At 35.6% G+C, this 15,097-nt stretch overlaps 1 protein-coding gene across 10 annotated transcripts in view; it reads left to right on the top strand.

Moving 5' to 3' along the window:
- Window positions 1-15,097, top strand: part of Wdfy3 (WD repeat and FYVE domain containing 3) — a 249,231-nt gene that overhangs the window by 14,397 nt on the left and 219,737 nt on the right. The gene's annotated exons all lie outside the window — the stretch shown is intronic.

Below are 15,097 nucleotides of genomic sequence, written 5' to 3'. Positions count from 1 at the left end.
CCAAGGCCAGCCTCAGCAATTTAGTAGGGCCCTAACCAACTCAGTGAGTCCCTGTCTCTAAAATATAAAAAAAAACTGGAGATGTGGCTTGGTCATTAAGTGCCCCTGGGTTCAATCCTCAGTATACACACACACACACACACACAAACACACACAAAAAGACTGACATTGTACTGTGTTGTATCATAGGATAGGTGGAGTACATTTGACATTCTTTTACTCGCCATTTGAATTCTTGATTTGGTTTTTTCATTCAACAAGTTTACAAGGGTCTACTTTGTGTGCTGAAAATATTAAGATGGTAAAATGTTATTCTTTTACACAAAGAGCTTGTACAAGTACTAGTTATGAATAGGTAATTATTAAATACTGTAGGACCAACATCTGTTTTGTGGTTTCATTGACTTCCCCCAACAAGTATTTGGAGTTCCTTATTATCCATTGCACTTCTTCCTGAAGCTCTCTTGGCATTTACCTGAAGTAAATACACATACTTTTTTCCTTGAAATTTGGGCCACCTTTTTTTTTTTCTTTATACTGAAGATCATCCCATTACTGGCTTGTTCTTTAGACAGGATTATTCAAGATTGTAAAGAAAGCATGGAACAGTTTTAATGAGGAAATAATATCAGTAACAAAACTAGATGTTCAAGAAAGTGGTAGGAATCACATTTTGGGGCACTAAATGGAATTAGAAATTGAATTCAAGTTTCACAAAGAAGAATTCATCATTGAAAGAGGCACTGATTTATATGCCTAAATATAATTGCTTTCTATATTTTATCAGTTCTGTATCAAGAAAGTGCTGCTGAAACTCTTGAGAATCAGATGGCTACTTCAACATGCTATAATAGAATGTATTTACAAAGTAGAATGTAGTGATTTTCTCTATTTTTTAAAAGTTATAGTCTAGTGATTGAAAAATAAAATTTGGCATGTAGTTGTCCAGAATCTCTTCATGTATTATGTTATTGTTTTAAAGTAGTACTGATGACAAAGTTTAGTTCATACCATTTAGAAAGTAAATTTATTCTTTTATTTGTTGTACTTCTAAATTCTGTAAGTTTACTTACTTTTGCCCTATCTCCGGATTTGATGGAGTTTTGTTGTATTTGTGATGTGAGAAGCATTGCCGAGTTTTAGAGTTAGGGTAGTGATTACTTTAAATGCACAAATTAGAATGAGTCCACTTTTGGGAATAGTACTGTATGTTGGAGCCAGTTTAGCATGGAGGTGTGGAGGAAAAGTCCTCTTTAGTATGCCCTGCTAGGGCAAGAGCAGCCCAAGAATAATCCATTCAATCTGTTGTTCATGGGAATTCAAGGTGAAGAAGCAATGGGATCTGGAATAGGAGGGTGTGTATGTGTGAATAAGTAAATGAACAGGAACACACCTGTGCACATATTTTATATGACTGGCCACCAGAGAATTCTCCTTGTGGGTATGGGACTCTACATAATAGCCTGCTACCAGTACTAGGAATTGGGACTGGCAAATGGAAGTGGTGCCCCAATACTAAGAAGAGAGAGAGCGCAAGGACCAGAGTAGGGACCTCCAAAAAAGTGTCAGAACAGAAGCTTAGTTAACGTAAGAGCTATAAACAGGGTTAAGAGAGTAGAAGAGGTAGGAGTAGAACAGAGTGGGTATCAGAATAGGCTAAAAACCCTAGTCATCTAATTGGGAGTGTAGATACTGGGTAATGTTGATGACGACTTTATCTAGAATTGAAGGTAGGGGCTGAAACTGTCCTAAGTCCATATCAGTGATCTTTGATTTAAGTGACAGGATAAGTAGAAGCACATGGAAGTCAGAAAAGGCTGGATTTGACATTATTTACATAAAGTATCTTTTAAGGGGAAAAAAATCACTGCCATTGTTAATCAGTAATCATTTAGTCTGCTTTATTGGCACTGATGTGGCATCACGAGATGCTCAGAACTGCTGATGCCTCACAGTAGCGTCTTTAACAGGGAACTGCTGCTGAAATGAACAGACTTAAGCTTTGGTGTAAATGTGCTTTCTTGCATAATAGGAGGATATGAAAAAGCATGCTAGGCATGAGAGTTTTAATGTCACAATTGAAGGCAAAATGACACTGTTAAGAGTTTAGTTTCTTAGTTGGGTAAGAGGAAGCAAGATAAATACGTGGTTATGATACTTTGACATTAAAATGAGAGCCTTCCACACCTTTCATTTACTTAGAAGAAGTCATATTAGCAAATTTTTGGTTGCAGTCAGTGGACACTTGCTGGTTTGAGGAGAGGAAAAGGCTTTTATGGACCCATACTGGGAACTGTGGTGAATTGAATGTATGGAGCTTGAACAAACAGAGTCATAGTTGCTTCAAGGACCTCATTAGCAGATTTTATACCTTCTATACCTAGACTACTGCCATTGAGGTGGCTTCACTCTAAAGATTTGACCTTTCTGCCTTACCTTTTCAAATTTTATATTCTAGCAGAGAAAGAATAGATTAACCCTGTTCAGATCAGATACCTGTCTCTACCACAGCCAGGGAATGCAGAGTTATGAATATGGTCATAGCCCCACAACTTTCATTCTCTGTGTTGGGGGCCATTCCCAAAGAAGAGGAAATCAAAAGCTTGGCAGCCCTCCTAAGAGGTGTCTAGAACATCTCACCTTTTGGAAGCTTAAGCACTCCTTTTGTTTTGTCTCCTTTATGCTCACCCCCTTCCTACTTATATGAAAACAAAGGTGACCTTGCTTTTCTCTTTTTTGATGCAGTGTTCTTAGTAGAAGAAAAACCAAATGTAAGCTGAGGTTCCTCATGGAGAGGCATTTCCATACCTCTGCTGACTGGGTAATATGTTGTCTCTGGTTCCATTGATATTTTACAGCCTAAATTTAACTCCTGTCAACTCGCCATAAACATGACTAGGGGAAAGGAAGAAGAAATTAAAGGAAAATATATCAAAGGGGAAACATAGGGTTACTTATTATACCCCATTGATTAGTTAGGAAAGAAACTGGCTGCAGTCCTAGTTTTGCATCTGTGTACAAAGCCCTAACCTGTTTTACTTCAGATTTTGTATTTCTGTTGCTTTCGGCTAATATCTTGGCTTATAAGGGCTCTCTGCCTCTAGCAAGCTGACTCAGCCCTTCATTCCTGAAAGGGTCTTACCCTTGGTAGTTCTAGCTGTATGGAATTATGACTCCTGCACTATCCATCCAACTTTATATCTTCTATTTTTGTTGTTTTTCTCCTGTCATGAGAAAACCAAACAGCATGAAAAACTCAGTTTTCAGTAGAAATAGTTTTGTCTCCTGCTGTATTTCTTCCTTGTGTACTGAATAAAACTAGATCAACAGATTTCAAAGGTCTTGGGGAAAGAATCAAAACTTTGAGAGCAGATAAAAGATGCCAACAGCACCATCACCACTTAGATCCCACATTCAGTGTGTTTTAGAGGTGGGAAACATAGCCTGGTTGATGTACTGCAGAACAGTACCCTAGTTTCAGGGTTTAGCTGGGGCAGAAGCATGTATGTCAGGCTTCCAGAAGGCTTTATCTCCCACTTTGGGGACATTTGTGTCTGGACAAGAGTCTGTCTGATAAGATTCCTGATGGTAGATGGTTATCTACCCTCACCATTTAAAGTAAATTCTTGGATCAGAGGCCCTGTGATTTATTTCAAGCATTCACTCATCTTAAATAGTGGTATTGGCATAGTCAAATTCAGAATTGGTGTTTGTTATACTGGGGACTAACCATCACTGTTGCTGTAATGTGAAGGGCTTGATGTAATTTGCCTAATCAGAGGCAGTCTGAATGGTGGCATCAAGCAAAGGTTTCTCAGCAGTAGAAGTAGTGAGGCCTGTCTTAATAAGTTAATGCAGTTAAGCCCTTGCATAACTGTTGCTCCTTCCATCTGGTAGTTTCCATGAACCTGTGGAGTAACGACTAGACAGACTGGTGTAGAAGTATGACCTGTTCTGTAATGTAGGTCATCCTTTTCCTCCAGACTATGTTTGCCTTGGCAGGGGCAGAATACTCTTAAAAATACACATGGGACAGGAATTTTGGGGGTTTGTGGCCTTGTTATGAGAGGTACATTCCCTGAATCTCCCTATTATCCTCCAGATCTTTTCAAGGTCAGTGATCATGGTGCAGGACAGAGGAGGACTGCAGGCTTCCCAGCCACTTCTGTCTACTAGAGAGTAACTTCTTTTTTCTTTTCTTTCTTTTTCTTTTCTTCTTCTTCTTCTTCTTTTTTTTTTTTGATAATTCACTTATTTATTTGTTAATGCACTTACTGAGGAGATAAGTGTGTCGTGGGCATCAACAGTGGCTCATGTGTCAGTTGCAACAGGTAGACCCATCTCCAGTCTGGCTCTTGAAGGATAGCATTCTAGGGTTTGTTCTTGTTTGCCAGGAACATGTGGTTCTGAGAACCAGATTGTGCATCTCTAAGCATTAATTTCCTCTGATGTTTCCTATGTTTGACTCTCTTGTTGTTAAACTAAACCTGTGCTTTAGTTTCATTCACATTGATGCATCCTGTAAGTCCCTTTCTTGTGGTCACATCAGGGTATTTCTTTCTTTTTTTTTAATATTTATTTTGTAGTTTTAGGTGGACACAATATCTCTATTTTATTTTTATGTGGCGTTGAGGATCGAACCCAGCACCCCACGCATGTTAGGTGAGCGCGCTACCGCTTAAGTCACATCCCCAGACCCCACATCAGGGTATTTCTTGCCTGCATCCCTCACAGGTGGTGGAAGTGGGATTCCCTATGGTGAAATAGGCTGGCTAAGAAAAATAGAACGGCAAAACAAAAAACAACAACAAAAACAAACAAACGAAAAACCCACAGTGGGCAGGACAGGTAAGCTGATCAGACTCAACTGCTAAGACTCTGGCAAAATGGAGCCTGCTTCTACCCGGAAACTTCAAAGGCCTTCCATAGAATGTTCTTCACCAAAAAAGGTTAAAGGTGGGCTGTTCAGTTCCTATCGGTTATGTCCATCTCTGGAACTACTATGAGGGATCTCCCTTGCAGAGTGGAGATAGAGGTCATGTGCCCTGGGCAATCTGTTGCCTGGGAGAGCCATGACAGTTCCCAAGGCCAAACCTAAATCTCTTTGGCTTCTTGCTGAGAGAAAATCTTCCTGTATTGCATGGATGGCTTCCAACAGGTATTGAGTTATTTGAAAAACACTTTCCAGGCCTGGGGTTGTGGCTCAGTGGTAGAGCGCCTGCCTATCATGTGTGAGGCACGGGGTTCAATTCTCAGCATCGCATATAAATAAAAAAGAAAGAAAATGCTTTCTAGTTCATGCAACTGTTGTTTTGAGAACTTGTATTGGATTTATTTGTGGAAGGCTGCTCCGGGCTGTAGAACTGTAGCAGGCTGCCAGGGCTGTTGTTCTTGTCCAGGCTGCTGCTGTTGCATAGGCTGCTGGTTACTGCCACCAGCCCCATGGTATAGGGTACCTCCCTGATTCACAGTGCCCTTGTGGTTGAGGTAATCCTCTTGTAGTCTTCCATGAAGACTACAGCTCCTTTATGTGGCTGTGTGCAGCAGCTGCTGCTGCTGCTTCTGCGGCTGCCGCTTCTGCAGTTGCCATTGGTACACCTTGCTCTGCTTCAGCTGCTATTTCCATATTGTACATCCCCAGACCATAATAGTTGGGGTCAGGGCTGGTACCAGTGTGCCATGGCTGTGATGCACCAGATGCTGGGTGGCCTCTACATGCATAGTTTGGCTGGAAATAGGATAGAGTCCCGATTCAGGGTGGAGCTAGTCCTAGAGATTTGTCCAGAGTAATTTATTTTCTAAGTTCCCAAGACTTAAGCAAGATTTTTAGCCATGTCCAATGAATACACTTTTAACTTACTATCTTAGTTGAGTCAAATCTTTGACTTTTTGATTTAGTATTTTGTACTTCCTCAGAAAGGAACTCACTTAAAAATTTTAGTTTTTATAGAATGGTATATGGCATATATCTTGTGTTTGTGTGTACATGTGTACATGTGAATGTATTACACATGCATATTCATTTAAGCACAGAAAATGTCTGTTTACGTTTAAATACTCTAAACTTAACTGATCATCTTTGACTCACTGAGTTAGGGGAAGAATTGGTATTGTAGTAGAGAGTAGCTTTTATTGTTTTACTTGAAAGAATGTGTTCTAAGACTGTATTTTCATAACTATGAAAAATGCCAGCCTGTAGATTTTGCTTCTTAAAGTTAGGAGAAAGAATTTCAGGATAATTAACACTGATAAAGTCTTATATAAAGCTGTGTTGTGCTGCCAGCAAAAGGATATGTAGTGTCCTTTTATTTTTTGTTTAGTGTATGTATTTCACTAATGGATGCTTATTGAAAGTTATTGCATGAATTAGTTTTTCCATGTAATTTGATTTTTTTTGCTATCGATATGAAGTTTCCATTTAAAACTGGCTCTATAAAAAACAAAAGTTGTAGTATATTCTAATCTTAAATGTTTATAGCTTAGAGGTCAAATGGCAATAAGAAATTGAAGGAGGAAGGCCTTCAACATTGTTATTCTCCCCTGTTAATTTTAGGTTTCACAACTGGTCACCTGATAGGGATACAATACTCTGAGGGGATTGTAACTAGGAATATAAGGACTTATTTTCCAAAGTCCAGTTTTAGTAAGTGTGGATCACATTTCATCATCTTCAAGCTGTTTACTGGTAGGTGCTGATTTTATCACTTTCTAAAGAGCAGCCTATTATCTTTTGTTGTTTTTGTTGTTGTACTGGGGAGAAAGTGGCTGCTGCAGTTCTCACACATGCTAAGCAAGCACTTCACTGAGGTACATCCCCAGCCTTGTTATCTTTTTGAAAAATAAATTCATCCACCCATATATATATTATATATAATATATATACCAAAAACCCTGACAAATAATAAGCTTGAGTTAAGCTCAATAAATTTTCTCAAGATGAACATTTACCATTTGAAAAAAAAGAAAAAGCTAGCTATTGATTGAAAAAATATTTGCAAAACATATCTGACAAAAGATTTGAACCAAAATGTATAAAGAATTCTCATCATCCAATAATGAGAAAAAGAACTCTGTCAAAAAATGGACAAATGATTTAAATAGACATTTCACCAAAGACATATGAATGACCAATACCTACTACATAGAAAGATACAGTTACATAGAAAGATATTCAGGATCACTATTTATGGGAAAAAAGCAAATTAAAACCATAGGATTGATACCACAACATATTCCCTAAAACAGCAAAAATGAAATCTAACAATATTAAGTTTGTTAAGAATGTGTAAAACTGAAGTTTCCTCTAATACAGTGCTAGTGGAATGGTAAAGCCACTTTAGCAAAAAGTGCTACATTGTTTGCAAATTTAAACATTCCTTATGAACTATAAATTCCATCCCTAGGTGTATACCCAAGAGAAGTGAAAGCAGATATCCATGGAAAGACTGACATCTACAGCAGCATTATATAAATGTTTTAGATTTGCTTTTCACAAATAATGAATATTGAGCATCCTTTTATGTGCTTGTTTGCTGTCTGTGTCTTGACATCTTTTTAAATTTAGTTTGCTCATTTTATTGAGTTATGAGAGTTTGTTGTATATTTAAATACCATTCTGGTATGTGTTTTACAAATAATTTGTCCCAATTTGTGGTTTCTTCTCATTTTTATAACAGTGTCTTTGAAGAGCAGTAATCAATTTTGGTGAAGTCCACTTTGGTAATTTCTTCATGATTTGACCTTTTTAATGTCCTCAGAGACTTCTTTGCCTAACCCAAGATTATAATGACTTTGCCCTAAACTTCTAAAAGTTTTATATATATGATCCTTTTTGAGTTAAATTTTGCATATGTTCTGTCTTTTATGTTCCTTGAATTTATTTTGCATGTGGATATCCAGTTGTTCTAGTACTTTTTGGTGAATAGTTTTTCCCTTCTGCATTAAGTTACTTGATCATTATTGTCAAAAATCAATTGACTATATATATGTTTATCAATTTCTAGAATCTCTGTTCTTTTCCATTGAACTATTCTTATATTAATACCCCACTGTTGTGATTAATTTAGTCTTGAATTAGGTTAACATTGAGTCCTCCAATTTTGGTTTCAAAATTTTCTTGGCTTTTCTAATTTTCTTGATTTTCTATGTAAATTGTAGAAGCCTCCTTTCAATTTACAAAAAATAAAAGTCTGCTGTGATTTTAATTAAGTTACATTGAATTTATAGGTAAATATAGTGATAAACAATATATTTATTGTCTATTAATCTATGAACATGGAATATCTCTCCATTACTTAGATCATCTCAATTTCTTTAGTATTTTGTAGTTTGGAGGGTAATCTTTTTCTTTGTTTCTCCCCCCCCCCCACAATTTGTTTGTTTCTAGTGCTAGGGATCAAACTCAGGCCCTTGTACATGTTAGACTGACAGGAGTTCTACTACTGAGTTACCTCACTAGCCCTAGTCATTTTCAAAATACAAATCTTGCACATAATTTGTTAGGTTTCTCCCTATGCATTACTTTTTTTTTTGGGGGGGTGCTATTAGAAATGGTCAGGCAGTCTATCTACCTATGTACCCTTATTAACTATAGTAGTTTTTATGGGTTTTGGGGGGATAGAATCCTTGGGATTTTCTATATGGACATTGTTGTCTAGAATAGAGAGAGTATTATTTTTCATTTCTTCCATTCCAGTGTGTGTCTTTTGTTTCTTTTTCTTACCTTATCACACTGGCTAGGGCTTCCTAAGTATAATGTTAAAGACCAAAAACATTCAGTCTTCCTTCATTAAATATGTTAGTAATATCAATTTTGAAGAGTGAGGAAGGAGGGACATACAAATATGAGATGGAAATATAAGTCAAAAGTAAGTCCCGTGGGGATGAATTGGAATTGAAAGTATCCATGTGAATTCATTTTTAAAAATAGCATATATATCTATAACATATATACACATTTGTCTTATGTATATATATATGCATATATTTTCTAGCTTTGTCCAATGAAAAATCTAAGAAGCACGGAGCATGCCTAATTCCTAAGTCTTGATCTCTATTATCATTCTCAACTCAAAGCTGGGACCAGAATTCTCAGAAATAGCTGATTCCAGGCTAGGGCAGGATATTTATTAGGTGAACCAAAATTATTATTTTTTTAATGCTAGAAAACAAGATGTTTTTTTTAAATGATGTGAGCATGTCATAAGAAGCTTGTTTATATTTCCACTATTCTAAATAGGACAATTTGATCATCAAATAAATATAATAATTAACTGTGAGCTATTAAAAATAGGAATTAATCCACAATTATAATAAACTGCAAATAAGTAAGTAGAGGAGAATGAAGGGCTCTTGCTTATAAGGAAGTCTAAGTTGTACAGTTGGAAAATCATGATTTTGTAGCTAGCATAATAAAAATTAGGGAGGGCAAGAATTCTGACAATCCATGGGAGACATGGATCAGAAATGTATTTCCACAGTTACAAAGTATCTCCCCACAGATTCTGTATTATTTACAAGGCATAAAATAGTGATTATGCACTAGTGAGATCCGACAATATGGGTAGAGGGTCACAATGTGACTTCTGATATGACACTTTATAAGGACACCTCCTCATCATCTATGTTGTATTATGGCCAAGACTGCATAATCTAAATCTAGTCAGGAGGAAACATCATACAAATAAAAAATCAGAGTGTTCTACTTTAAAAACAAGGTGCTGGGAAGCCTTTGTTCTTCAAATAAGTTAATGTCATATAAAAGATGAAGGCTGTGGAAGTATTCCAAATTAAAGGAGGCTTAGGAAAGAGAACCATAAACTACAATGCCTGACCCTGGACTGGATCTTATATTAAATGGAGGAAAATGTTGTAAAAGATATTATTGGGACAGTTGAGAAATTGGAATGCAGGCCACAGAGTAGAAAAAAATATAGCAATGTTAAATTTGCTGAAGTTGATATCTGTGCTTTATTTATATGAGAGTATCTCTTAAGGAAATGCACATAGAAGCAAAGGACTATGATGTATATAGTTTATCCTCAGTTGGTTCAGGGGAAAAAAATGTAGGTGTGTATGTGTGTGTGAATGACAAGACAGTGGAGAGACCCTGTGAACACACATGATAAAGCAAAGGGAATAACTTTAACAACAGGCCAATCTGTGGGTATTTTGTGTTCCTATATAGTATTTGCAACTTTTTTCTGAGGCTTAAATTACTTCCAAGCAAACTATTCAAAACATTTAAAAATATCTGTCCTTTAATTTTAGACTTTCCTTGTTTAAAAAGAGCCTGTTTCTTTGGAACCAGTTTGGAATGAACATTTTTATAATATTTTCCTGTGTGTTGGTGTCATGTCTCTACAAGCCACCCTTTGTTGAATGTATCAGCAGTTAGTGGAAAATAAAGAAGTCATTCTGCGAATGGTCAGAATTTAAAACCTCAGGTTTTTGAGAACTGGTTACTTTATTGATTATATTTAGTTTTTGTTAAGTATTGTCTGCAATGTCAACTGTAGTCTTTTACCACTTATCTTTTGAAGAAAGTTTAGAATGATTATTTTTACTTCCAAAATCCAATTATTGTCCCCTGATTATTTAGATTGTCTTGTTTTATAAACTCAAGAGATTTCTGGTTTGTTTTTTTTTCCTCTAAGGAAGTAATTCTTTTGTTCATTAAAATTTATTGAATGCCTGTTGTACACTAGACCTTTTTCAAGCATTGAAAATGTAGTACCAAACAAAGCAAAGATCTTCGTCTCATGGATTTTATATTTTCATGGGAGGACAGATAAACAGCAAAAGTAAAATAAATTAATGTCATTTGGTAACATTGGAGAGAAATCACAAGTGGGTTAGGGTACACTGGGGCAGACTTGTTGCAATTTAAATCAATTTTAAGTAGAGGGGATTGTAAAGACTTTGCCTAGGAAACATTTGAGGAACCATAAGGAAACAACCATATGAAGCAGTATAGTGATGCATGCAGAAGTCATAAATGCATAGACAAACATGTAGGCAGAAAGAATAGAAGTATAAAGACCCTAAGGCAGTGGTGTGCCTGGCCTGTAAAAAGAATAATGAGGTCATTTTGAAATGAGGTCAGAAGCAATGGGGGCCAAATTATGTAGGTTCTTTTATGACCTTAAAAAAAAAAAGGCTTTTACTCTGATTGAAATGAGAAGGCATTGGGAAATGAGGGGAGCAGATGTTGTATTATATGATTTATGTAAGGATGTCAGGTTAACTCTAGCTGCTTTGATGAGAAGGGACTGCAAAAAGGGAAGAGTAGAAGTTGGAAGGTCAGTTACTCCACTACGATCAAAACCGGAGTAAGCGATGATACAGATTATGGCTAGTTCTGTGTAGGTGGTGAGAAGTGGTGCAATTCTGGATATATTTGATAGCTAGTCAATGGTATTAGCTGATGGGTGAGGGGGAAGGGGTAAGAACTTGTACTTTGGGTGTCAAGGAGAAGAGGAGGAGGAACAAAGAAAGTTGAGAAGGAGTTGCCAGTGATAACTGGATGAAACCAGGAGAACCTGAGAGCCAGGGAAGGAAAAGGTATTGGACATGGTGAATGACATCAATACTGCCCATAGGTCTAGAGAGGTGAGAACTAAGTGGCCTTTGGGTTTAATGATCTGTATGTTGTTGGTCAAGTTTCAGTGGTGCTGTGTGGAATAAAAGTCTCATTGGAGCATGCTCAGTTTGAATGCAAGTATACTTGAAGGCAGGAAATACGTATTTGTGATGTTTGCCATAAAGGACATGAAAATCATTGACCATCTAGAGGGATGTTTGGCGTTAAAATGTTTTTGTTTGTTGGAGATGTATTTGCCATTGGTTTTGCTTTATCTGAAGGGGGAAGCTGATGTTGTAGGAGGGAAAAGTGGGACTTAACTAGAGCAATGTCCTTGCATAGGAGTAGGGCTATAACATCTATAGCCAAGTGGGAGAGTTAAACTTTGATGTGACCACTGAAAGTGAAGCAGAGTAGGAGGGTAAAGAGTCACGTATGTGGGTAGGTATCAGGAGAGATTCTGGAAGTTCTCTTTTGATTACTTATATAGGAATCAAGGTAAGCTTGTAGAATATTCAGGTTTAGACTTTTGATTTCTTCCTGATGCTCTTCATCAGATGATTTGCCAAAAGTCTTGGGAAGCAATAGGAAGGCTATAAAACTATGAATTAAAATTTTCTTTTAGAAAATTAGCGTTTGGTTATTGTTTAGTTTGTCTACTTTTTTTTTGATGCTTTTAAAAAAAATTTTTATTTTTTTATTTGTTTACTTAGTTACACATGACAGTACAATGACCTTGACATACATTTGTCTACTTTGTATAACTTGGAAAGAGATTAAAAGTCTTTCAAGACTACCTGGGAAATTATTATTTTTTTCCTATTGGATCTTCAGACTCAAGAGTATATTCCTTAGAATTTACCCAACACAATTCCCATGTTAAGTATAAAAAAATTAACTCAAGACATAACTGGACCAAAGAGGTATAGTTAAATTTATAGCCAAGTCTAGACTCCAAGTTTCCATTCTAATTTCTAAAATCTAGTTTTGAAATTCAGTTCTCGTACATATTTGTATACACAGCTAAACTCACCCTTTTGACAGTGTAACTGACTTATTCAAAAAAAGTATGATGTAAAATGCCAGGGTCAAAATGGGAGCACTCTGTCTAAATTATGACCTTTGTAAAATTTGTTTGAAATTATATGGCATACTGCAATTAGAATGCACTGAAGTAGTTTCATAGCCTTTGCTTTTGTCTGAATCTATATTAAAATGAAAGATTATAAAGTTGGATTGATTATATAATATATTTCTGGTACCTTAAGATAGCTGTAGATTGCATTATATTAAAAAATGTGTTGAGAAAAACATGGCTACTCTAACTTGCTATTTCTAATTGTTTGGCTTTTCACATTTCTGTTTCTGCTTCTTTATCTCAATATTTTTCTGTACCAAATAATTCAAAACGGGTAAAATCAGATAATCAGTATCTAAAATACTTATAAAATTTCTATGAAACAATAAGCAAAGGGCAAGCAACTCAAGAGGAAAATGAGCAAAAGATATGAATAGGTGTTTCATCGGAGAAGCATGATTTAGACAATAAATATGAAGAAATGCTCATAATTAATAGGAAAGTACAAATTAAGACCATGATTATATATCATTTTATATCTTAAAATTAAGAAATTCACATTAATATTGTAAAGAATGTGGATGAACGTCAGCTACTTGTTGCTGGTGGGATTATAAATTGCTAAACACTTTGAGGGAAATAAAAATCAGTATCATTCTGAAAAATTGAACATGCATGAAATCCTTAACTCCTACTTAAGAGAAATTTTGGACATGTGGAACAGGAGACAAGTATCTGAACTTGGGTAACAAAAATGTCTAAAACAGAAAACAAAACAAAAGCAAGCTCTTGACAAGAGAATGAATAATTAAAATGTGGCACATTAATGATATTGTATTACTTTGAAGTGACAGTAAACTACATGTAACAACATGGGTGAATCTTGGGAACATCATTGAATGGAAATGTCAAATCCTACAAGACAGGAGCTTTTTTATATCATTTTTACAGAATTGCAAATAAGCAAAATAGTTATTGGGATATATAAATATGTGTTACACTTTTTAAAAAATAATGATACACACTAAATATAGGGTAGACATTTCAGAGGGTAGGGGAGATGAGAGTGATGGGCATGGAATCAAGAAGGAACCAATCAGTAGAACAAAGCCAGTAATTCACATTCAGTTCTTGAGTTGGGTAACAGGCACCTAGATTTTCATTTTATATGTTTCTTTGAATTTTATTGTGCTGCAAATAATTATTGTATGGAGCAATCAGTATGTTTAAGAATGAACAAAGCCATACTCAGAAGTCAAAATTTTGGAGATATTTCACCACTTCTTGTTCTTCCACTGCTGCTTGAATTTCTAACAGCATTCAGTATTTCACTGGAGGTATCTTGTTTTAAAGCCGTTCTTCTCTGTGTCTGCCATTTGATAAGTCACACAAGAAAGACTTCTTAGATGTATAATCTAATCAGTGTTTTGGGGAAAATAATTTGGGATTTTTTTTAGAATCTATTCAAGAGGTAGACTTTTAAAGAATACCACCCCCACCTCTAGCTAGATTCCTATAAAATGAAAAACACCCAGAAAGTGAGACAGACATCAAAACTAGATTATCGTTGGATAGGTATTTGAATGATAATTCGCTAATTTTGCCTGAACTATTATAATATGATTAAAGAGATGAAAATATAGAGCTACATGACAAAAAACCCAAATATTTGATTAGAAAAGTAGAATATTGTTAAAAATAAACATTTTAGAGTTAGAAAGACCCTGAGAATTAGTTCAGGCTCCTCATTTTTGAATAAAGGAGCATTGAGACCAAAGAAATAATTGACTAAGACCATGAAACTTGTTGAGATCAAAGTTAAGAAAGACTAGAACCTAGATTTGATGATGTATGTGTTAGTGTTTTCATGTTGGAAGGTTAAATCATAAATAAAAGAAACATTTAGATGTTCTTTATTAGGCAAGGTAAATAAATTAAGGCTGGAATGTGACCTTTGAGGAGATGATTTTTCTGATTTTAATTTAGAACCAATCAGGTTAATTCTATATTTCATTTATTTGCAGATGCTTGATAAATGCACTTAGACAAATAACGTGATTTTTTTTTCTCTTTCTAAAAAGCAGTCAATATGATCTATCATGTACAAATGAATTCTGGATTGGAAGTGGTAGAATTGGATTCAGAATCAAGTTCTGTCAATAAGTGTCCATGTTGTCATTAATTCTTTGCACAACTTCTCAAGATCTCGCTTTCCCCACCAGTAAAAGGAAGAAGTTGAATCAGATGGTCTGTAGAGAGCAACTTCAAATCACTTTATAATTTTCATGGATTTTTAAGAGCAGATTTTACTTATTTTAAAGTGTTCTTATGGGTTCCATCATTAAAGTAAGGCAAGGAAAGGAGATAGAATCATTTAAAAATGAATGACGCATGATACTGAGTCAGTTTATATTCTAAGTGTAAACTGGGTTTTCTTT

Source organism: Ictidomys tridecemlineatus, chromosome 9 (genome assembly GCF_052094955.1).
Source record: "Ictidomys tridecemlineatus isolate mIctTri1 chromosome 9, mIctTri1.hap1, whole genome shotgun sequence".
NCBI classification, from domain to species: Eukaryota; Metazoa; Chordata; class Mammalia; order Rodentia; family Sciuridae; genus Ictidomys; species Ictidomys tridecemlineatus.
Note: the sequence above shows the minus strand (reverse complement) of the source record. Positions and strands in the feature narration are given on the sequence as shown.